The following is a 24,601-nucleotide window of genomic DNA, read 5'->3' on the forward strand; positions in this document are numbered from 1 at the left end:
TCGCTGGCAAGACCAGCATTTATTGCCCATCCCTAATTACCCGTGAGAAGGTGGTGGTGAGCTGCCGTCTTGAACCACTACAGTCGGTGAAGTGAAGGTACTTCCGCAATGCTGTTAGGGAGGGAGTTCCTGGGTTTTGACCCAGTGATGATGAAGGAACAGCGATATACTTCCAAGTCAGGATGGTGTTTGACTTGGAGGAAACTTGCAGGTGATGATGTTCCCATGCACTTTTTTTTTTACTTGTTTATGAAATGTGGGCATCGCTGTCAAGGCCAGCATTTATTTCCCTTGAGAAGGTGGTGGTGAGCCGCCGCCTTGAACCGCTGCAGTCCGTGTGGTGAAGGTACTGTTAGGGAGGGAGTTCCAGGATTTTGACCCAGTGACGATGAAGGATCGGCGATACATATCTTAAGTCAGGATGGTGTGTGACTTGGAGGGGATCTTGGAGGTGGTGGTGTTCCCATGCGCTGCTGCCCTTGTCCTTCTAGGTGGAAGAGGTCACGGGTTTAGGAGGTGCTGCCGAAGAAGCCTTGGCGAGTTGCTGCAGTGCATCTTGTAGATGGTACACACTGCAGCCACGGTACGCCGGTGGTGGAGTAAGTGAATGTTTAAGGTGGTGGATGGGGTGCCAATCAAGCGGGCTGCTTTGTCCTGGATGGTGTTGAGCTTCTTGAGTGTTGTTGGAGCTGCACTCATCCAGGCAAGTGGAGAGTATTCCATCACACTCCTGACTTGTGCCTTGTAGATGGTGGAAAGGCTTTGGGGAGTCGGGAGGTGAGACACTTGCCGCAGAATACCTAGCCTCGGACCTGCTCTTGTTGCCACAGTATTTATGTGGATGGTCCAGTTAAGTTTCTGGTCAATGGTGACCCCCCAGGATGTTGATGGTGGGGGATTCGGTGATGGTAATGCCGTTGAATGTCAAGGAGCGGTGGTTAGACTCTTGTTTGTTGGAGATAGTCATTGCCTGGGACTTGTGTGGCGCGAATGTTATTTGCCACTTATCAGCCCAAGCCTGAAAGTTGTCCAGGTCTTGTTGCATGAGGATTTCTGCCTCTACCACCCTTTCAGACAGAGAGTTCCAGATCCCCACCACCCTCTGGGTGAAAGAAGTTCTCCTCAACTTCTTTCTAATCCTTCTACCAATTACTTTAAATCTATGTCCCTGGTTATTGACCTCTCTGCTAAGGGAAATAGGTGTTTCCTATCCACTCTATCTAGGCCCCTCATAATTTTATACATCTCAATCAAGTCTTCCCTCAGCCTCCTCTGCTCCAAAGGAAACAACCCCAACCTATCCAATATTTGCTCATAGCTAAAATTCTCTAGTCCTGGCAACATCCTTGTAAATCTCCTCTGTACCCTCTCTAGTGTTATCACATTTTTCCTGTAATGTGGTGACCAGAACTGTATGCAGCACTCTAGATGTAGCCTAACTAGTGTTTTATACAGTTCTAACATAATCGCTCCGCTCTTATATTCTATGCCTCGGCTAATAAAGTATCCTGCATGCCTTCTTAACCACCTTCTCTACCTGTCCTGCTACCTTCAGGGATCTGTGGACATGCACTCCAAGGTCCCTCTGTTCCCCTACATTTCTCAGTATCCTACCATTTAATGTGTATTCCCTTGTTAGCCCTCCACAAATGCATTACCTCACACTTCTCCAGATTGAATTCCATTTGCCACTTTTCTGCCCACCTGACCAGTCCATTGCTATCTTCCTGTAGTCTACAGCTATCTTCCTCACTATCAACCACACGGCCAATTTTTGTATCATCTGCAAGCTTCTTGAAGTCTAAATCATTGATATATACCACAAAAAGCAGGGGACCTAGTACTGAGCCCTGTGGAACCCACTAGAAACAGCGTTCCAGTCACAAAAACACCTGTCAACCATTAACCTATGCTTCCTGCCACTGAGCCAATTTTGGATCCAACTTGACAAATTTACGAGAGTTCTTTGAGGATGTAACGAGCAGGGTGAATAAAGGGGAACCAGTAGATGTAGTGTATTTGGATTTCCAGAAGGCATTCGATAAGATGTCGCATAAAAGTTTACTGCACAAGTTAAGAGCTCATGGTGTTGGGGGTAATATATTAGATTGGATAGAGGATTGGCTAACTAACAGAAAACAGAGAGCCGGAATAAATGGGTAATTTTCAGGTTGGCAAACTGTAACTAGTGGGGTGCCACAGGGATCAGTGCTGGGGCCTCAACTATTTACAGTCTATATTAATGACTTGGCTGAAGGGACCGAGTGTACTGTTGCCAAATTTGCTGACTTTACAAAGATAGGTGGGAAAGCAAGTTGTGAGGAGGACACAAAGGGGGGAATTTTCCCAGCCCTGGAGAGGCGGGTATGGAGGCGGGACTGCCGGGAAATTGCCAGAAACTGGGAGCGGGTACCACCTCCGCTCCCAACCCGCCTCCGTGCCATCTTCCCGGGAGGCGGGTCCCCGAATCGCGCAGGGACCTGTCTCCTCGAGGCGGGAAGGGTATTAGAGCCAATTAACTGCCTGTTAACAGGTAGTTAACAGGCAGTTTTGAGGCTTTTCCCCATTTTATGCCTGCAATTGCGGGCTTCCCGACGGCTCCGATCCTCGCTAGGGTCAACGAGGCGAGCAGTGGGTCTACGGGGGTGAGAGGGGTTGAAATGTAAGTTGAGTGATGGGTGCAAGTGTGGACAGGTAAGTATGAGAGGTGAGTAAAGTGTTGGAAAATGTTTCCTTACCTTTGCGTCTTTCTGTAGGCTTCAACCTTTGAGGACCCAGAGGTGCCTCATCTCGATGGCAGAGATGACAGAATGACTGCTGCATTCTCAGATGCAACAGCCATCTGCTTTCTGCTGAGGAGAGAGGTCTTGGTGAGCCTGTGTGCAAGGGCTCACCTTTGAACAGAGATTGTCAGTGTTTGACAGCTTCTCAAAGCTGTCAAAAGCCGACAATTCATCTGTCAGAAAATGTTCGACAGATGTAGCGTCATACGCTGACGCGTCATCTGTCACCAGCTTTCCGTTAATTGGCTGGTAGGGCGGGCTTAACAAGGCCAATCAATGGGAAAATAGCGTGGGTTGGTCAGACGTCGCTGGGGGCGGGACTGAAACCAGAAGTCCCGCCTCCAGCAAGTCTCCATTGAGAAAATCCAGCCCAAAGAGTCTGCAAAGGGATATACAGGAAACTCGTTTAAACGGCACCTAATTATCCGGAATTCTCTAATAACCGGCAAAATTCAGGAGTAGGTTTTCAGGTTTCCGTATACATAGAAACATAGAAGATAGGAGCAGGAGTAGGCCATTTGGCCCCTCGAGCCTGCTCCGCCATTCAATGCGATCATGGCTGATCATCCAAATTCAGTACCCTGTCCCTGCCTTCTCTCCATATTCCTTAATCCCTTTAGCCTTAAGAAATATATCTAACTCCTTCTTGAATATATTTAATGAATTGGCCTCTACTGCCTTCTGTGGTAGAGAATTCCACAGGTTCACCACTCTCTGGGTGGAAAAAATTCCTCCTCATCTCTGTCCTAAATGGTTTACCCCTTATCCTTAAACTGTGACCCCTGGTTCTGGACTCCCCGGCCATCGGGACCATCCTTCCTGCATCTAGTCTGTCTAGTCCTGTTAGAATTTTATAAGTTTCAATGAGATCCCCTCTCATTCTTCTAAACTCCAGTGAGTATAAGCCCAATCGACCCAATCTCTCCTCATACGTCATTCCTGCCATCCCAGGTGAATCTTCGCTGCACTCCCTCCATGGTAAGAACACCCTTCCTTAGATAAGGCGACCAAAACTGCACACAATACTCAAGATGTGGTCTCACCAAGGCCCTGTACAACTGCAGCAAGACATCCTTGTTCCTGTACTCGAATCCTCTCACTACGAAGGCCAACATACCATTTGCCTTCTTAACCGCCTGCTGTACTTGCATGCTTACCTTCAGCGACTGGTGCACAAGGACACCCAGGTCTCGTTGCACTTCCCCTTCTCCCAATCTATTGCCATTCAGATAATAATCTGCCTTCCTGTTTTTGACACCAAAGTGGATAACCTCGCATTTATCCACATTATATTGCATCTGCCATGCTTCTACCCAATCACCCAACCTGTCCAAATCATACTGGAGTTTCTCGGCATCCTCCTCACAGCACACATGCCCACCCAGCTTTGTGTCGTCTGCAAACTTGGAGATATTACATCTAGTTCCCTCGTCTAGATCATTAATATATATTGTGAATAGCTGGGGTCCTAGGACCGATCCCTGCGGTACCCCACTAGTCACTGCCTGCCACTCGAAGAAAGACCCATTAATTCCAACTCTTTGCTTTCTGTCTGCCAACCAGTTCTCTATCCAAGTTAATACCTTGCCCCCAATCCCATGTGCCTTAAATTTACACGCTAATCTCTTATGCGGGACCTTATCAAAAGCCTTCTGAAAATCCAAATACACCACATCCACTGGTTCTCCCTTATCTATTTTACCAGTTACATCCTCAAAAAATTCCAGTAGATTGCTCAAGCACGATTTACCTTTTGTAAATCCATGTTGACTTTGTCCGATCCTGTCACTGTTTTCCAAGTGCTCTGCTATTACACCCTTTATAATGGACTCTAGCATTTTCCCCACTACCGATGTCAGGCTTACCGGTCTATAATTCGCCGTTTTCTCTCTACCACCTTTTTTGAATAATGGGGTAACATTACCTACCCTCCAATCCATGGGTACTGTTCCAGAGTCTATCGAATTCTGGAAGATGACCAGTAATGCATCTACTATTTCTAGGGCCACTTCCTTAAGTACCCTAGGATGTAGATTATCAAGCCCTGGGGATTTATCGGCCTTCAATCCCGTCAATTTCCCTAACACCATTTCCTTACAAATACTGATTTCTTTCAGTTCCTCCCTCTCATTAGACCCTATGTTCCCCGACATCTCTGGGAGGTTATTTGTGTCCTCCTTTGTGAAGACAGAACCAAAGTATGTATTTAATTGGTCTGCCATTTCTTTGTTCCCCATTATAAATTCCCCTGATTCTGTCTGCAAGGGACCTACGCTTGACTTCACCAATCTTTTTCTCTTCACATATCTATAAAAGCTTTTACAGTCAGTTTTCATGTTCCCTGAAAGCTTACTCTCATACTCTATTTTCCCCCTCTTAATTAATCCCTTTGTCCTCCTTTGCTGAATCCTAAACTGCTCCCAATCCTCAGGTTTACTGCTTTTTCTGGCCAATTTATACTGTATATATATTTGTGGCTGTGTAACCGGGGTTCTCGTACCTTTTGCCATGTAACCATGGCTCCAGCACCTCTGGTTGTGTAACTGGGTCCCTTGTACCTGTGGCCGTGTAACCAGGGCTCCTGCACTTCCGACTGTGTTATGGGGCTCCAGCACTTCTGGCTGTGTTGCGGGGCTCCAGTACTTCTGGCTGTGTGATCGGGGCTCCAGTACTTCTGGCTGTGTGATCGGGGCTCCAGCACTTCTGGCTGTGTGATCGGGGCTCCAGCACTTCTGGCTGTGTGATCGGGGCTCCAGCACTTCTGGCTGTGTGATCGGGGCTCCAGTACTTCTGGCTGTGTGATCGGGGCTCCAGCACTTCTGGCTGTGTGATCGGGGCTCCAGCACTTCTGGATGTGTTACGGGGCTCTCGTACCTTGGGCCACTGTCACTCTATGTCCCTTCTTCGTTATCCGGAATTTTTAATCAAAGAGATAAGAAAGAGTTTCCTGTAGATAGGTTAAGTGAGTGGGCAAAATTTGGCAGATGGAGTATAATGTGGGAAAGGGTGAGGTTATCCACTTTGGTAGGAAGAATGAAAAAGTAAAATATTATTTAAATGGAGAGAGACTACAGAATGCTGCAGTACAGAGGGATCTGGGTGTCCTCGTACATGAAACACATAAAGTTAGCATGCAGGTACAGCAAGTAATTAGGAAGGCAAATGGGATATTGGCCTTTATTGCAAGGGGGATGGAGTATAAAAGTAGGGAAGTCTTGCTACAACTGTTTCCCTCGTGGGGGAATCTAGAACTAGGGGGCATAGTTTCAGAATAGGGGGTCGCCCATTTAAAACGGAGCTGAAGAGGAATTTCTTCTCTGAGAGGGTCGTGAATCTTTGGAATTCTCTACTCCAGAGAGCTGTGGAGGCTGAGTCATTGAATATATTCAAGGCAGAGATAGACAGATTTTTGAAAAACAGGGGAATCAAGGGTTATGGGGAGCGGGCAGGAAAGTGGAGTTGAGGTCAAGATCAGATCAGCCATGATCTTATTGAATGGCGGAGCAGGCTCGAGGGGCCGAATGGCATACGCCTGCTCCTATTTCTTATGTTCTTTCCCTTGGATCCCATTACTTTTTTGACCAATCTGCCATGTGGGACCTTGTCGAAGGCCGTGCTAATATCCATGTAGACTACGTCAAATGCGCTACCCTCATCGACCCTCCTCAAAAAAAGTACCTCCGTTAGTTTTATCCAAATGAAAATTCACCTTCCAGAAAGAAAGGTTAAGTGATGTTATAGTTGTATAGATCTGAAAAAGAATAAGTTAGCATAGGATAACTTGTGACGAATCTTAATTTCAAAACAGTGGTAATTTAGGGAAGAGAAAAAGCATGGAAAATGAGAGTTAATCAAAAGTGATCTTTCCCCACATTAAGTGATTTTGGGTAGTCTCAGCCCAGCTTATTATGAGCACAAGACTGTAGCACAAAGGAGCCTGTGATTATGGTGAAATTGGTATACAAAGTTTTTTTAAAAGTCAGTGCTTTTAGGTTAAGGTGACTGGATTAACCACATTTCAAGAAAGGAACTGTTGCACACTGTATGGATTGTAATATTTTTCCACTGTTATATTCATAAGCACTGTAAAGAGAATTACTGTTGTGGAATCTACAATTGGGTACCTTTAAAGAAAAGAGTTTCAAGGTAATTTTGCAAAGTTATATTTATTGTCTGATTCTTTCCAATGCTATGTTTATTGGCAGTCTGATCCTAGGATCAGACACTTGAAGTGTGACATGTGGTTCAGACTACTAATACCTTTCAGCTCTTTTAATATACCTTTAGGAATGAGAGACTGTCTGTAAAACAGGGTGGATCCAACTCTGGTGCAAATTTTCTTCGTAAAATAATGAGTTATTACATCAGAGTTGGCGATGACTCGATATAATTTATTAATTGAAGAGGCAATTGTACGAACTTGACTGTGAATGGTGAAGTTCATGTACAAATTTATGAGGATAATAGATGAATGTAGTTGAGTGTCTCAATGGCAGCAATTGAAAAACATACAAAATGAGGCCAGTGTTCCCCCAATTTGTTTTTTGGGTGTGCGGCCCCTTTAATGGGCTGCGCGGCCCATTCACAGTTTCGTGAAATTTAGACAGCTGTGCAAATGCATAGCTTAGAACGTTGTTCGAGGCGGGTTGGGTTTGAGATTTTTAACATTTTAACATCCCACCTGACCCAAACCCACCTGTTTTTGGGGGTTAAAATTCCCCATCTAATGTCAAATGGGAGAGTGGCCCAGGTAGATGAAAAAGAACAACTGTATTGTACCCATTTTCTGATAGGATATTGTGCACTGAAAAGATCAAAATGTTTCTTCATTACTTTACTCCTGTTATGCTAACAGGTTTCATTGATCAATTTCAGCAGCAAGTATCAAAGTCTAAATGCTATTTTCCAGTGGCAAACTGGGCTTGGACCATTTGCTGATGTACTATTAGAAATGGCCACAATGGCAAAATAAACTCATTGTTGAAGCTTGCGATCTTTGACATCTGAAAGGAATAAAAAAAGTTTTTTGTTGAAGCGTCGGATGAGTCGAAGGATGAAATGGAACTGTGGACCAGGACAGCTTTGAGATAGTGAGTTGGTGCTGCTGAAGAGAGAGGTTGAGAGTGTTCATGTGGCGACGCGTGGCGACGCATGGCGTTGAGCGTGGATCTCAGGATGCGGCGAGTGCCGTGGTTTGAAGAATGCTGAATTGCGGTGACAGCAGTAGTTCGAGGAACGCTGTATTTTGCTATGGCAAAAGAAACTAACTGGGTATCATTTCCCAAAAGTGCCATTGCCAGGTAGCACAACTGATTGTGAAAGGGTCTCCAGGGCAGTGAATTTAATAAAAACAAAACTTTGCAACAAGCTGCGTCAAGCAGATTTTCAGTAGCATTTGTTTATGGCCCTGCATCGCCCTCTCCCATAATTCAGCTCAATACCATTACCTACTGGTTTTGATAAGAACTGGAATGCAATGCCAGGTGGCAGTGATATCCACCACAGCAGCAACAGCCTACCCTTTTGTTTTACTTAAATCATGGTTGCCTAAACATATCTAATTGATTGTTACAGTTGAAAATTGTTGCAAAATAAATTTAAAGATTCTCTCTTGAATTGTAATAATTGTTGCAGCGCAGTGCAGTCACTGTATAGAACAAGAACACATTTTAAGGTTGTGGAACACTACCAAGAATCAGTACACATGTGAGTTGTTTGGTATCCTGTCTCAAAATTAAGCCTGGAAGTTACATTGAGCGAGGCTATCATAAGCCTGCTTATATCAAATTCCTTTCACGCAATTTTAATAGAGAAGTTAACCTGCTTATTTTAAATCAGTTATCAGCTGTAACATAGTAGAGAGAGGAGCTTGATGTGGTCTTGTCAAGCGTTTGGACAATAGCATAATTTCCAGGATTAGTTTGTTGTCTTAACCTTAGTGTTATAGTTTCAATTTTAATAAATTTTTAAATCATATGGAGCAACATTGCTTAATCAATTGATGTACCACAAACATTACTGATCTCATTCGCGTTGTTAAGGAGAGGCAGTGAGCTTAATAGGGAGGAGAAATGGGAGATAAAAACAGAAAATGCTGAAAATACTCAGCAGGTCAGGCAGCATATTTGGAGAGAGAAAGAGTTAATGTTGTTTCTCTCTCCACAGATGCTGCCTGACCAGCTGAGTATTTCCAGCATTTTCTGTTTTTATTTCAGATTTCCAGCGTCTGCAGTATTTTGCTTTTGTAGGAGAAATGGGAGTATTGCTTACCTGGGCTTTTTGCACCCACCTTTCCAGCAGGTGGCTCGGATTAACTTTCTGCCCTGTTTGGTTAGGAAAAGGTACACAATTTTTTTATTCTAATAGGAGAGGGGGGATATAATTTTAAATTACGTTGTAGAAGCTGTAAATTAATTTTTAAAAATGTAAAGTCTTGAGAAAAATGGAAATATAACTAGTTGATCTCCAGTAGTGTTGCACATGTGGAGTCAAGACAAAGTGCAATATTCAGGTCAAGTAGAGTTAGAGAATGGAAGGTAATTGGACCAAGAGGTGAGGAGGGGAGCGGATGAGGGGAGGGCAGCTATATGGGGATAGGGTGAGGAGAATGGGAAAGGAGGATGAGAATAGGGAGGGGAACAGAAATTTGGGAAAGAGAAGGAAGAGGAGAAGGAGAGTCTAAGTAGAATGAGAGAGGTGGCCATGAAACAAGTTTAGCGTGCAGAGGTTTGGGGACATTTGGTTGCAAAACACAATGATACTCAGTTGAGAGGGGTGGGTGCCATCCACATAAAAACTACTGGTGGGGTATAGTTCCCATTCACCTGAATGCTGGTCAGTGTGGAGGGTCAGGTGGGAAAGGTGGGGAAATTCCATCTACAGAGTGCTGTGCTGGGCCTTGAGACCAAAGTACAGGAAGGGCTGTGATTCAGCTAAGGCAATCAGAAAAATAAGGTGAGAGTTGGGTTGAATTTTTATTGGCAGAATAGACACAGGCCAGAGAGGAAACAGTAAAATAACTGTTGAAATCATTAGGTAAAAAGAAAACTTACCTTTGCCCTGTAATTTTAATTTCTACTCTTTTTGATTCTCTTTTAACCCCTATTCATTCTACATGGTGTTCTCCAGCTGAAAAGATGGGCCGATAGCCGATGCATAAGCCTCTGCCATTGCCATTCCAGTACAGTGCTCAAATGTGTGCAAGATTCGCCCAGGTGATTTATCCTCCTATATATTTTTTCCACCTTCATCTTATGTGTGTTAGCTAATCTCAGCCAGTAGAGAGATGAGGATAGAGTGGCTTTAGTGCACTTGGGTTGATGCTTCTGATTGCGACTGGAAGTGTACGCATGTTAATGTCAGATAAGGACAGGATCAGGATTGACTGTGATGACTTCAATAGTTGAATAGGCTGCAGACACTCACTGTCTTGGAGAACACATTAAGAATGGCTACCTGAATGAGGTACTGAAGGATAACCAACATTGGTGGAATTATATTGCGCTAGGAGTCAAGCCTTCAGGAAAGGAATGGGGGAAGAGAACAACATTGGCAGAAAAAGGAAGGGACGAAAACTACCAATAACTATAATAATCCTAGATAAACACAATACAGAGTATAAAACTAAGGTTCTATGCCATTAAGAATCTGTGCACAATCTGCTGGCACAAATATAGATGGGATAGGAACATTCGGAACAGCCCCTCGGGCTTATTCCACCATTCAGTTTGATCATGGCTCAACTTCATTTAACCGCCTTTGCTCCATATACTTTGATACCCTTACATAACATCTAGCTCAGTCTTGAAAGCTCCAAATGTCCCAGCATTCACAACCTTGTGGGGGAAAGAGTTCCAAATTTCTATCACCCTTTGTGTGGAAAAGTGTTCCCTGATTTTGCTCCTGAGTGGCCTAGCTCTTATTTTAAGATATTACATCCCCTTATGCTTAATTCTCCGACCAGAGGAAATAGTTTCTCATCGAAACATAGAAGGTAGGAGCAGGTGTAGGTCATTCGGCCCCTCGAGCCTGCTCCGCCATTCAATGCGATCATGGCTGATCATCCAAATTCAGTACCCGGTCCCTGCTTTCTCCCCATATCCCTTGATCCCTTTAGCCTTAAGAAATATATGCAACTCCTTCTTGAATATATTTAATGAACTGGCCTCTACTGCCTTCTGTGGTAGAGAATTCCACAGGTTCACCACTCTCTGGGTGAAGAAATTCCTCCTCATTTCTGTCCTAAATGGCCTACCCCTTATCCTTAGACTGTGACCCCTGGTTCTGGACTCCCCGACCATTGGGAACATCCTTCCTGCATCTAGTCTGTCCAGTCCTGTCAGAATTTTATAAGTTTCAATGAGATCCCCTCTCATTCTTCTAAACTCCAGCGAGTACAAGCCCAATCGACCCAATCTCTCCTCATACGTCATTCCTGCCATCCCAAGTATCAGCCTGGTGAATCTTCGCTGAACTCCTTCCATGGCAAGAACATCCTTCCTCAGATAAGGCGACCAAAACTGCACACAATACTCAAGATGTGGTCTCACCAAGGCCCTGTACAACTGCAGCAAGACATCCTTGTTCCTGTACTCAAACCCTCTCGCTACGAAGGTCAACATGCCATTTGCCTTCTTAACCGCCTGCTGCACCTGCATGCTTACCTTCAGCGACTGGTGCACAAGGACACCCAGGTCTTGTTGCACTTCCCAATCTATTGCCATTCAGATAATAATCTGCCTTCCTGTTTTTGCCACCAAAGTGGATAACCTCGCATTTATCCACGTTATATTGCATCTGCCATGCTTTTGCCCAATCACCCAACTTGTCCAAATCATCCTGGAGTTTCTCGGCATCCTCCTTACAGCACACACGCCCACCCAGCTTTGTGTCGTCTGCAAATTTGGAGATATTACATCTGGTTCCCTTGTCTAGATCATTAATATATATTGTGAACAGCTGGGGCCCAAGGACCGATTCCTGCGGTACCCCACTAGTCACTGCTTGCCACTCAGAAAAAGACCCATTTATTCCAACTCTTTGCTTTCTGTCTGCCAACGAGTTCTCTATCCAAGTCAATACCTTGCCCCAATCCCATGTGCCTTAACTTTACACGCTAATCTCTTTTGCGGAACCTTATCAAAAGCCTTCTGAAAGTCCAAATACACCACATCCACTGGTTCTCCCTTATCTATTTTACCAGTTACATCCTCAAAAAATTCCAGTAGATTAGTCAAGCACGATTTACCTTTTGTAAATCCATGTTGACTTTGTCCATATCTACCGTATCAAATCTTTTTAACATTTCAAACACCTTGATCAGATCAGCAACAACAACTTGCATTTATACAGCACATTCAATACAGTAAAATATCTCAAGGCGCTTCACACTAGCAATTATCAAACAAAATGTGACACCAGTGACTCAAGGGAATGCAAGCCAAGTTTATGCAACCTGTCCTCATAATTTCACCCTCTGAGCTCCGGTATCATTCTAGTGAATCTGAGCTGCACCCCGTCCAAGGTCAACATATCCTTCCTGAGGTGTGGTGCCAAAAACTGAACACCGTACTCCAGATGGAGTCTGACCAAAGCTGTATACAACTGAATAATAACTTCCTCCCCTTTGTATTTCAGCTCCCTTGAGATAAATGCCAACATTCCATTAGCCATTTTGATTGCTTTTTGTACCTATCTGTTGGTTTTTAATGATGTGTGGACTTGGACTCCCAATCTCTTCACTCCTTTACAGTCCCTAGTTCCTCACCATTTATAAAATACTCCGATTTATCTTCCTTGGGTCCAAAGTGGATGACCTCACACTAGCCCATATTGAACTCCATTTGCCATAGTTTTGCCCATTCACAATCTGTCTCTGTCCCTATGTGACTTCCTGCTGCTATCTGCACTACTTACTGTCCCTCCTAACTTAGTGTCATCCGCAAACTTGCATATATAACTCTATTCGTTCATCCAAGTCATTAATATATATGGTGAAAAATTGAGGCCCCAGAACAGATCCCTGGGGAACACCACTTGTCTCATCCCAGCAATCAGAGTACCTACACTTTATTCCCAGTCACTGTATCCTACCTTTTAACCAATTTTCAGCCCAAGTCAAAAGGCTATCTCCAATTCCATGCACTCTCATTTGTATGTCATAAGACACTGCAGGCTAGAATCAGCTTTTCTTTGCAATAAGATTGCAGTTTTAATGAAACAGTGCAACAACCATTATACAAGTACTGCAGTATGTTACAGTACAGAAATGGGTCATTTGGCCCAAGTCTGCACCAATGTTTTCCTCCACATAACCCACTTGTCTAATCCCACTGTCCTGCTCATTCCCTAAAGTATTTAATATTTATCTTTTTCAAGAAATTAATTATTTTTTCAAAGAATTTAGTGAATCTGCTTTAGCAACAGTTTGTGGGACAGAATTCCACATTCTAACAACATGGAGCGCTGCAAATCGTGCCCCGACATCTCCTCGGTTACCGCCCCACCAGAAAGTGGAGCGCCCGACATAGCGCTCCACTTCCTGGGCGGGGTGGTAAGGCGAATTTCGCGGCTGGGGCAGGATTTCCTCGCCGGGCGCTGGATGTCCCGCCTTGAAATTTCGCACCCTACGGCCGCGAATTTGATCAGACCATTGAGGTGGGATTGGAGGCGTGTGGGGGGTTAAAATTGCAAAAACTGGTGGGCGGTCCCAATCCCGCCTCCAAGCAATTTTCATTAAATCGTGTCTACTGGTCCCATCTCCGTCCCGTCTCCAAGAGGCGGGATAGGCCGTTAAGGCCCTTTTAAAGCACTAAATTGCCTCTATAATGCCATTTTGATAGACCTTTGTGATGTTAACCGTTTTCCCACGTGAAGCACACCTGTTCTGAAACACGACGGTGAAACCTGGCAGGAGCACAATTGGATTGCTGATTGCTGACTATCAGCTGCAGCTCAACCATTAAATAGGAGATTTGATCAGCCATCATTTACAGGTGGCAGGACTTTGTTGTCTCAGGTCTGGGGGAACTTTTAGAAGGCATAACCACAGCTGTGGAAGTTTGGAGCCTGACACCCATCTCCAGTGTGACCACCTGGGAAACCCCTCTCGCCACCTTGACTGAGCGCTTCCTCAACTGAGGCATATACCAGAAGCATGGGAGGCATTTATTTCCTTCCCTTCTGGACATCAGATGAGGACGAAGACCAGCCGCGGCACCAGCAGAACCATGAACAACAGGAGCGCCAAGCTGCTGCTCACCCACATGAAGCTGCACAGGCCAGAAGGGGCCAGTGCATGGAAGCCTGTAGGAGATACCCCCCAAACAGGGTCTACAGACACAGGGTCAGCTACCTCAATATGCCTGAGCAGCAGTGCCAAAGGCAGCTCCGACTTTCGCGAGAGGTAGTGGGTGACATCTGCGCAATGCTGCGACAAGACCTGCAGGCCAGAGGACCAGGTGGACAACCCTTACCAGTGGCCGTCAAAGTCACCATCGCACTCAACTTTTTTGCCTCAGGCTCATTCCAGGGATCAGCAGCAGACATCAGCGGCATCTCCCAGGTGGCCGCACACACTTGCATCACGCAGGTAACCGATGCCCTCTTTGCCATCGCGCACAATCACATCCATTTCACCAAGGATCAAGCAAGTGTCACGGCGCGTGTGGTTGGATTAGCTCATCTGGCAGGCTTTTCAAGGGTGCAGGGCGTCGTTGACTGCACACATGTAGCCCTTAAGGCACCCCATCGCAATCCAGGTATTTTTGTCAACCGCAAGGGCTTCCACTCCCTTAACGTTCAGCTGGTGTGTGACCACAAGAAGGAAATTTTGCATCTTTGTGCCAAGTACCCTGGCAGTTGCCATGACTCCTTCATACTGCGCCAGTCTAGTGTGCCTCCGCTATTCAGTCCGCCAGACCAACTTAATGGATGGCTACTTGGAGACAAGGGCTATCCCCTGAAGACGTGGCTAATGACGCCGTTGAGGAGGCCAGCCAACGAAGCTGAGGAGAGCTACAGTTCCAGCAACATGTCCACCAGAGCCATAATCGTTGCTGAAGATGCGCTTCAGATGCCTGGATAGATCAGGTACCCAGCAGTACTCAGTAGCCAGGATCTCCAGAATCGTCGTGGTTTGCTGTGCACTTCACAACATGGCACAGTGTCGTGCCTTGCGAATTCCTGAGGACCAAGTGGCTCCTCACATATCCTCCTCAGATGAGGAGGAGGAGGAGGACAGCGAAAACGAACATTTTGCAGAGGCCCATCAACCAGCGGCAGCAGTACGCGAGAACATTGCTGCTCGGGATGCAAGGAACGCACTCATCTTGGCCAGATTTGCTTAGCCTAGCCAATCAAGCACTTTTGTCTCGCAGCTTCTTACCTGAGCATCGACAATGGCCAAGAACCAGCGGATTCCTAGCAATTTGACCACCATACTGACAATTGCAAGTAATCCTAAGCCCTCAATGTTGAAGTACCATTCGCGAAATGACACACGCCACAACTACAGCAGTAGCCATCAGATATTTTATTTACAGTAATCACCTGATGGCTTTTTAACATAAAACATCAAATTTCACCCAAGTGACTACCTTTGTGACTATTTGTGCAGTATATTTCTCTTATGCGTGCTCCAATGTGGTGCTTCCCCTGTGGCTTCAGCAGATGTGGAGGCCCCTTGGTCACTTTCTTGCTGCTCCTGTCTCGACACCTTTGGCGGGCGTCCTCTAGGGTTGCGAACCTGTGAGGGCTTGCCAACAGTCTGCTGCTCCTGCGGCTGTGCAGGGGTTGAGACGCCGATCTCAGTTGGGTGTGGACTCTGGGGCTCTGACCGAGGGCTCTGCAGTGGCATGGAAGTGTGAGCGCTTGGAGAGGAGCCCCTACTTCCTTGATGTCTGCCACCAACTTCCCTCTCATGGGCCAGGTCCCCCTCAGCGCTTGCAAGTGGCTTGAGAGCACCTTGCTGCACATCAGGGGGCCATGGGGACCCGTATCTGCACTGGCAGTCCTACTCAGAAGGACTTCCATGAAGGTCTGGTTTCTCTGTTCAATAGATGACCATCGCTCCTCCAGAGAAGTTATTCTATTCAGAACACTCACCATGTTTTCTGCACTCTGGTGACTCCATGGAGGTTGCCATCCTTTCCATGGTGATGCATTCATGCACCAATGACTCCACAAAGGCTCTGCTCATGTTCGCAGTGGACTTCTCCATTCGCTCCACACTCGCAGCGACCCTGGAGACAAAACCTGCCAGAGAGTCCTGCACCTGTTCCTGGAGTTCCAGCACTGCTGATCTCATGGATGGACCCAGAGGCAGAAGGTCGACATGCAGCTGAGCCGAGCTGGCAGAGTCCTGCGCCCTCTGACTAGGACTCTCCACTGCTGTCCCTGTCTCCACAATCTGCTGATGCTCACTTGTGAGCTGTGATACACCAGGTGACAACACTACTCTATCTCGCGATGTTCCCTTCGAGGTGTGAGTGTCTGCGCTGGTGCTGGGTTCGGTGAATTCTGCTGACGCTGCGCCCTCAGAAGTTGCAGCTTCCTCTGAGGAGTCTTGAGGCTCATGCTCTTCCTCCTGGCTAGTGAGCACGGGTGCTTGCGATGGTCCTGTGGGGGAGCAAAGGAAAAAGTCAGAGATGTGAGGCCAAGGTTACATGCACATTGCATATTGCAGATGATCATAAGTCCATCTGTTAGAGCTTCAGAATCATTATCAGCGACTCATGCAATGTCATTGAGAGAGATTGAAAACTATCCTGTCACCAGCTTGCTGTGATGCACCCGTCTGTCCGTCCCCCACTTGGGAATCTTCCTCCACTCCTACGATCTCCAGGACCACCTCCTCCCAGGTGGTGAGCTGGGCTACTGAGGGCGGCCCTCCTCCTGTCCTCGCTCTTTCCCTCTTATTGTGAGCTCTCTTTTCCTGCAATGAGGGAGACAAGTGGAGTTTGAGTGAGAATGAAGGAGTGAGTGTAGAGAATCCATAGCATAGATGCTTAGAAGGAGACAAAGATGGAGTGAGGTGGCAAGACCAAGGTCCCTCCCTGTGTGTTGTAAGTTGTAATTGCATCACAGTGATAGGGAGTGTGAGGGCTGCATAGTCGAATAGTTAGGTGAATGTGACCATAGAGAGAGAGGGAATGGGTAAGGGTGCAGGGATGTCAGTGTCAAGTGGGATGTGGTGGAAGAGATTGCTAAAGCTGAGTGCTGGTGAGGAGAGACAATGGGGTTCAGATTGAGGGTGATGGGAAATTCATACTCTTCTAGTGCGCAGAAGGTCATGAAACCTCTTCCTGCACTGAAGCCAGGTTCTGCGGGTTATTGACAGAGTTGACCTCTGCCACCTGGATCCACACAGCCTTGGGTTGCTGGGGAGGCTTCTTCCTCTCTGAAGAAGGGAAGAGCACCTCTTTATATGCTCTTGCTCCCTCTACTAAAGCCTGCAGGGCAACGTCATCAAAGCGGGCTGTAGACCTAGGTCTCTGGCTGGCCATTCTTCCTGCAGGTGCCTTTAACATGCAAGGGCAAAAGCTTGGCAGTCTGCAGAAGAAGCAAGGCTTGTTGCAGACCTTAAATGCAGCAGCAAAGATGACGTCATCGGTTGCGACTTTCAGACTGGAAAAACTCATTAGCCATGGGTTCCCACACGTTGGAACTCAATTGGCCAATTAAGTTAAAATGGCATCATTTTCCATCATCAATTTAGAATTGGGTGGCTAACACGAAATGCGGATTACACGACCCCAGCCCGCCCTAGTATCAAAATCCAGCCCTAAGTTTTTGTCTCTGCTACCTTACCTGGAAGATTATTTTAAGCCTTTATCATCTTTTGAGTAAAAACATTTTTTGTAAATGTGCTTTAAAATGTACTAGTTATTAATTTAAGCTTATGCCCTTTGGTCTTACTATCTTGATTTACCATAAAGTAACATTGAGTTCGTGCAATCTTTACTGTTTAACGTTTTATATATCTCACTGACGTTCTCCCTCAACCACCACTGTTCTAGACTGTAGAGCTCGAGCTTCTGTAATCTTTTCTCAGATGATCCTCTTAACATTTGGGGTCATTCCTGCTACTTGTCTCCGCTCCTTCTACTATGCATGTACAGTATATCCTTTTTTTAAAAATGGTGACCATAATTAAACACAGCACGCCAGATATGATGTAATCATAGGATTATAAAGTTTAGCACACCTGTAGCCTTGTACAACATTTTACAGTACCATGTGCAAACTATTTTCCTGCTTATGTACACTTTTCACTAACAGGATCCAGTGTTAATGAAAACAGTTACATGCATCGTTTACATCTGCATTGTACTGAATATGCACATTAATGAAAAGAAAAATAAACTCACAGACCCTGTCTCCGGTCATTGTCGCTCTGCTTCCCTACATTAGTTGCATGTAACTTAGGGTGTTCATTTAAACCATTCATACTATTTACCTCTGTCACTGCCATGGTGATAGCTCAAAATCTTCATACAATTTAAACCCACTAATGCCAGATCTGACTTGAAGTAAAATATTCATTTTTTAACTTGATTATAAAACTAGGCAATTATCTATTGCAACAACATTTCTTTTAATGAAAACATAATTTTATATCCACTTACCAATGTTAGTTTGGTAGTTTTCTGTCACTTCAGAATGCAACTCAAGATTGTGTGAGTTTAGATTTTTTTTCTATTTTGTGTTTCAGTATTTATAGTGTAAAGTATAGTATAACGTAACGTTGCAATTAGTCCATCAGCCCTCGAGTGGCTAAATGGTAATGTGTCTCATGTACTGTCCAAGCAGCAATAAGCCACTCCTTTTTATTTGATTACTTATATCATAGGTTGATTACTTGGGGCTGGTTTTATCAGTGGAACATATATGTAGTAATTACTAAAAGTCTTATTCTGTAGCAGTATTTTATGATTAATTGCAGCCAAGCAACCTAGGTAAAAGCACACATTTGATTTAATTAAATTATATGGGGAGATTGCTGTCTTGTCCCTTTGGTGTTTTATAGATGTGGAGCACTTTCTGCAAATTTAAGGAGTTCAGATAAGATGCAGCATGAATTGAGCTGTGGGTTATCTGTGTCTTACCTGTTAGTTGATTAATTAGAGTCAGCTATACCTCGTGGCAACTCATTTCTTTCACTGCTATCTGTCTAGAGTCATACTTGACTCTAATTGTAGTATCACCTTACATTACATCCAGAAGATGATAGTTTTTCACAGTTGATGTTTCTATTTGCAAGTCTGTAACAGACTTGTCTTGACTCTAGATTGTTTCTGTAACGAAAGGTATTTTTACGTGGACAGGTCGTTCGTCTGACTCACAACCCCCTACGAGGAGAACGAGTGGATTGCCTTTAGTCTGGCACCCACCTTTCGTTCTGAATGGCTTGGTTGGCCCTACCAGGAGTTACACTCCTGCCAGCATAGGTCCTAGAGTCATAGAAGCACGCAAGCATTCCCATCCCATCAAGGTGCAATTCCAGGGAAGGCATACCTGTTAGTACCCCATATACTTGATATACTTCTGCAAGCAATACAGTCAAATTTGTGGAACATCTGTTATAGTTGCATGTAGCTCACCATCTTATGCTATCTAAAGTGAATATAATTCTCATAGGTTTGAGGAAGAGGGAATAAAGTAGCTATTCTTGTTATTTACGAATTATATTGGCTAGGACGTGTGGTGACATCATAAATACAGATGTGACAGTTTCTACTGATATTTCTGGCAAAATTGCAATCATGTTCTTAAAAAAAATACAAAATATAGGGAATCTTGACAAATGATGTCACTAAACATGGCAACCAGAGAATTCTTACTCGCATGAAATTCAAATGAAGATAAAAAGAATAAACTACAAATTATTCCCTACATTAGTGATATAAAATGCCAAAATTAATATTAACTACCTTGGTATGATTAAAACTGCATTTTAAAATTATTAATTAATGAAAAGAAGGAACTTGCATTTATTCATTGGAATATCACATCTTCAAGATGTCTCAGGATGCTTCACGTCTTAATTAATTACTTTTTAAAATATTTGGCATCATATTTCGGCCAAACAGGAATTTTGCATACAAGATCCCGAGACAATTGATCTGTTGATTTTTTTTGGTGGTGCTGGTTGACGGAGCTGTGTAGGCTAGGCTGCTGGGAGAAGTAGCGCCTTGGGATATTTTTTGTCTATCTTAACAGGAAAGATGAGATTAATGTCTCATCCAAAAGTACTCACTCAGCACTGCACTGCACTGCCTATGTGCTCAAGCCTTGGAGTGGGGTTTCGACCCACTATCTTCTGACTCAGAAGCAAGAGAGCTATCAACTGAACCAAATTAACATTTAACTATGGAATACTAGCAGATCTCCCATTGCATTGCTCATAGTGAGTTAATGTTGGGTGCACATGCCTGTTGACAGGCTTCGGAAAGAAGTTTGTGAGAAATGTGCTCAGAGACTAGGAAGTAATTTTTTTTGTGTGCTGGACACTGTATGTGTTGATGAACACGTGCTAGGTGGATAATGTGTCAATATGTATTAGTAGATTTCCTAAAATGTTTCTCACGCTGAGTCAGAGGATTTGCTGTTTTCCGATAATGGTGTTTTGACATGTAATGGGCATGTATTATCGGGGCTGTTGATTTATGATGACTGAGTAAGCCAACCTGTGATTTTGATTCTGGCATACGATTAGAGAATGTTTACTGATGTTTTAAGTACTGAGTTCTATAATTTTGATAATTTTTCCATGAAATCCTGGAAATGTGAGGCCTTCATTATTATTATTATATTAGCAGATCTCCTGTGGCTCACATTGATTTTGAGGATACACTGTTTTATAATAAAGAGATCTTTGAAAAGGAGGCCAGTGATTGACAGTACTGTAACTGAATAAGTCAAATTCCATTTTTATTATATGGTATTCTGAGATTTTTATCAGTGTTTTGTGGATCAAATTGCTTGACGATGTCTAATATTCTGTGAAACTGCGAATAAATGGTCTTTATTCCTTTACCTATGTATTTAATTTTAATCCTTACCATTTTCAAAGCTGAAGTACACAGCAAGATGATAGGCAAGATGTACCTGTTGGAGATAAGTACCTGCTATTTAGTGGTACTTATCACCAACTGGTACTTAGGGGATGGGATCTGGTTGCACTTTCGGTGGTCCTGAGCTTTGGTTGCTTAGGGAATGGTCCTCAAATTTGGCAACACTGGGTTAAGGGTATGGTGATTTGGCAGCATGGCGAGGATTCCTATGGCTTAGCCTCAGAGATAGAAACTAGAGTGTGGTGGAACTGGATATTTGACTGAACTGGGGTGGAATGTGGGTGTTATGTTTTTAGGTTTACTCCAGATATTGCAGTCGGGTTCACTGTCATCAACCACTCCTATAAGCGAACATTGCAACCCCAACAATCTGGAGTGTGCTTTTATCTGCCCAATATCTAGGTAAACTAAAGCAAAAACCAGGGACTGACCAGAGAATTAGTTGGTCACCCAAAAGTTAAAACCAACCCATTGTCTCAAATTCTCCCTCCCCAGTGTTGCCAGGCCACACATTCCACCCTCCAGCTCTGGCAATTTCCAGGTTTTGCCCCTGCAGGGTTGCCAAACCCAGGATTACACCATCCTGTGGTGCTAAACCCCATGACCCTCCAAATGCTGCTAATCCTCTGGACCCTCACCGGTGAAACTCAAGAACTCCCACTGTATTGTTGCAAACTCTAGGACTCATCTCTACTTCTGACCCACAGGACCACACCCCACAACAGTACCAAAGTCCAGGACCCCTCCCAGTGCTACTAAGCTTCCCACCCCCCACAATGCTGCTAAACTCCAGGTACCTATCGCAGCCTTTTGTACCTTGCTTACTATCTTTGTATCCTGCACTTTTAATAGATAAAACTGAGTACTTAGGTAAAGAAGCATATAACAATAATAATAATGGCCACTGATTTACAGTTTTCATGAAAAAATGGACAGAGTTGCAGAATTCAATTCCCAAAACACCAGCAAAAATCTGAGTCTAATGTAATGAAAATTTGACATTTTCAGTCAATGTGAATCAGTGCTCTGATAATACATTGTGCTACACGAGTAACATAAGAAATAGGAGCAGGAGTAGGCCATTCAATAAGATCATGGCTGATCTACCTCAACTCCACTTCTTTGTACTATCCCCATATCCCTTAATTCCCTTAATATTCAAAAATCTATCGATTTCTGACTTGAATATACTCAACGACTGCGCCTCCACAGCCCTCTGGGGTAGAGAATTCCAAAGATTCACCAACCTCTGAGTGAAGAAATTTCTCCTCATCTCAGTCCCCTTATTCTGAGACTGTGATCCCTGGTTCTAGACTCCCCAGCCAGGGGAAACATCCTCCCTGCATCTACCCTGTCAAGCCCTGCAAGAATCTTGTATGTTTCAATGAGATCACCTCTCATTCTTCTAAACTCTAGAGAATATAGGCCTAGTGTACTCAATCTCTCCTCATAGACAATCCCCCCATCCTAGGAACCAGTCTTGCGAACCTTCGTTGCACTCCCTCTATGGCAAGTATATCCTTCCTTGGGTAAGGAGACCAAAACTGTACACAATACTCCGGGTGTGGTCTCACCAGGGCCCTATATAATTGCAGTAACCCCCTGTAAATGCTGATGATGTTGATGAGAGATCTTTGTATTGTATGTATGTATGTGTATGTCATCAATATTATAACATGGTTGCATTTTCTATTTGACTAGACTGGGAATGTTAGCATAGTGGTTATGTTACTGGACTAGTAATCCAGATCCAGGCTTGGACTAATAATCCAGAGTTCAACATGTTATCAAATCCCATCATGGCAGTCTGAGAATTTGAATTCAGTTTTTTAAAAAAAGGAAATAAAAAGCTGGTACTAGTAAAAATGACCATGAAGTTGTTAGATTGTCGTAAAAACCTAACTGGTTCACTAATGTCCTTTAGGGAAGGAAACTTGCTGTCCTTACCCAGTCTGGCCTATATGTGACTCCAGTCCCATACCAATGAGTTTGACTCTTAACTGCCTTCTGAAGTGGCCTAGCAAACTACTATCAACGTTGTCTATCAATGGTTGAAGAAGACGGTCCACCACCACTTTTTCAGGGCAGCTAGGGAAGGGCAGTAAAAGCAACCTTGCCATTGACACCCACATCCTAAGAATTAATACATTAAAAAAAAGACATCACACTTATCAGGTGCAAAGTTCTTCTAGCTGATTTACTTTTATTTCATATTAATAAAAGAGCAACAAATGAGAACTCTAACTATGAGCAGTGAGGAAAATCTACGAATGAAAGTCACTGCCCCTCTCCGCATTTCTCTTCGGAATGTACGCTCAAACGTGAACAAGGACATTACCATCCATGACTTTATTGCGGATGGTTGCATTGACATGGCTTTGACGGAAACTTGGCTCATAGATGGCAACACCTTGACCCTTGCTGTAGTCTCCCTGCCTGACAATACTCTCCATTATCTGTCCTGCATAAACAACTGAGATGGCAGCGTGGTCCTTACCACCAAATGACACCTTGGTTTCTTCCCTGACTCCTCTGGTAACTACGCATCCTTCAAGCACCTCTCCTTGTTCCATCCCTCTCGCTTCTCTAAATTCCTTGTTCAGTATCGCTACCCCACCACAATTTTCTCACTGAGACATCCTCCCTCCATTCCTCCCTTAGCTTCTGCACTAAATAACTCCTCATCCTCAGTGATTTTAATCGCCATTTCAACTCACCCTGCCCTCGCTCTTTTGATTTCACTGCCCTCCTGTCCCACATCCCTATAAATTCTCTTGCCCATATTCACAACCACTCCATCGACCTTGCCATCTCACATTGTCTTTCTACGTCCACAGTCTCAAACACAAACAAGGCTATCTCTGACCACTTCCTTCTATCCCTCACCACCCACATTCCCCAACTCCTTTCTGACCCTACTTACTTCTGTGTCCACCCCTGGAATAAAACCTCTCCCCCAAGCCATTTATAACTGCACTTACCAACTCCCAAGCTTTGATGCACTTGTCCAAACCTTTTCTCTGTCCCATCCTGGTCGTTCCCCCCAGGAATGGCTACTACCTATGAACATAAAAAACATAAGAAGTAGGAGCAGGAGTAGGCCATACGGCCCCTCAGGCCTGCTCCGCCATTCAGTAGGATCATGGCTGATCCGAACCTAGACTCACGTCCACTTCCCTGCCCGCTCCCCGTAACCCCTAATTCCCTTATCAGCTAGGAAACTGTCTATCTCCGTTTTAAATTTATTTAATGTCGCAGCTTCCACAGCTCTCTGAGGTAGCAAATTCCATAGATTTACTACCCTCTGAGTGAAGAAGTTTCTCCTCATCTCAGTTTTGAAACGGCAGCCCCTTATTCTAAGATTATGCCCCCTGGTTCTAGTCTCACCCATCAGTGGAAACATCCTCCCCGCATCTACCCGATCAAGCCCCCTCAGAATCTTATATGTTTCGATAAGATCGCCTCTCATTCTTCTGAATTCCAATGAGTAGAGGCCCAACCTACTCAACCTTTCCTCATTAGTCAACCCCCTCATCTCCGGAATCAACCGAGTGAACCTTCTCTGAACTGCCTCGAGAGCAAGTATATCTTTTCTTAAATATGGAAACCAAAACTGTACGCAGTATTCCAGGTGTGGCCTCACCAGTACCCTGTATAACTGCAGCAAGACTTCCCTGCTTTTATACTCCATCCCCCTTGCAATAAAAGCCAAGATTCCATTGGCCTTCCTGATCACCTGCTGTA

At 44.5% G+C, this 24,601-nt stretch overlaps 2 protein-coding genes across 6 annotated transcripts in view; one reads left to right on the forward strand and one right to left on the reverse strand.

Moving 5' to 3' along the window:
• LOC147122745 (sulfate transporter-like) overlaps positions 1-18,553 on the reverse strand; it is a 69,031-nt gene extending 50,478 nt beyond the window's left edge. The window contains 1 exon segment of the mRNA XM_086010033.1: positions 18,410-18,553. The gene's annotated coding sequence lies outside the window, so the exon portion shown is untranslated.
• Positions 1-24,601, forward strand: part of idua (alpha-L-iduronidase) — a 485,317-nt gene that overhangs the window by 100,969 nt on the left and 359,747 nt on the right. The window lies entirely within an intron of this gene.

This window comes from Somniosus microcephalus, chromosome 2 (genome assembly GCF_052327205.1).
Source record: "Somniosus microcephalus isolate GS21.2 chromosome 2, FLI_Smic_1.0, whole genome shotgun sequence".
Taxonomy (NCBI): domain Eukaryota; kingdom Metazoa; phylum Chordata; class Chondrichthyes; order Squaliformes; family Somniosidae; genus Somniosus; species Somniosus microcephalus.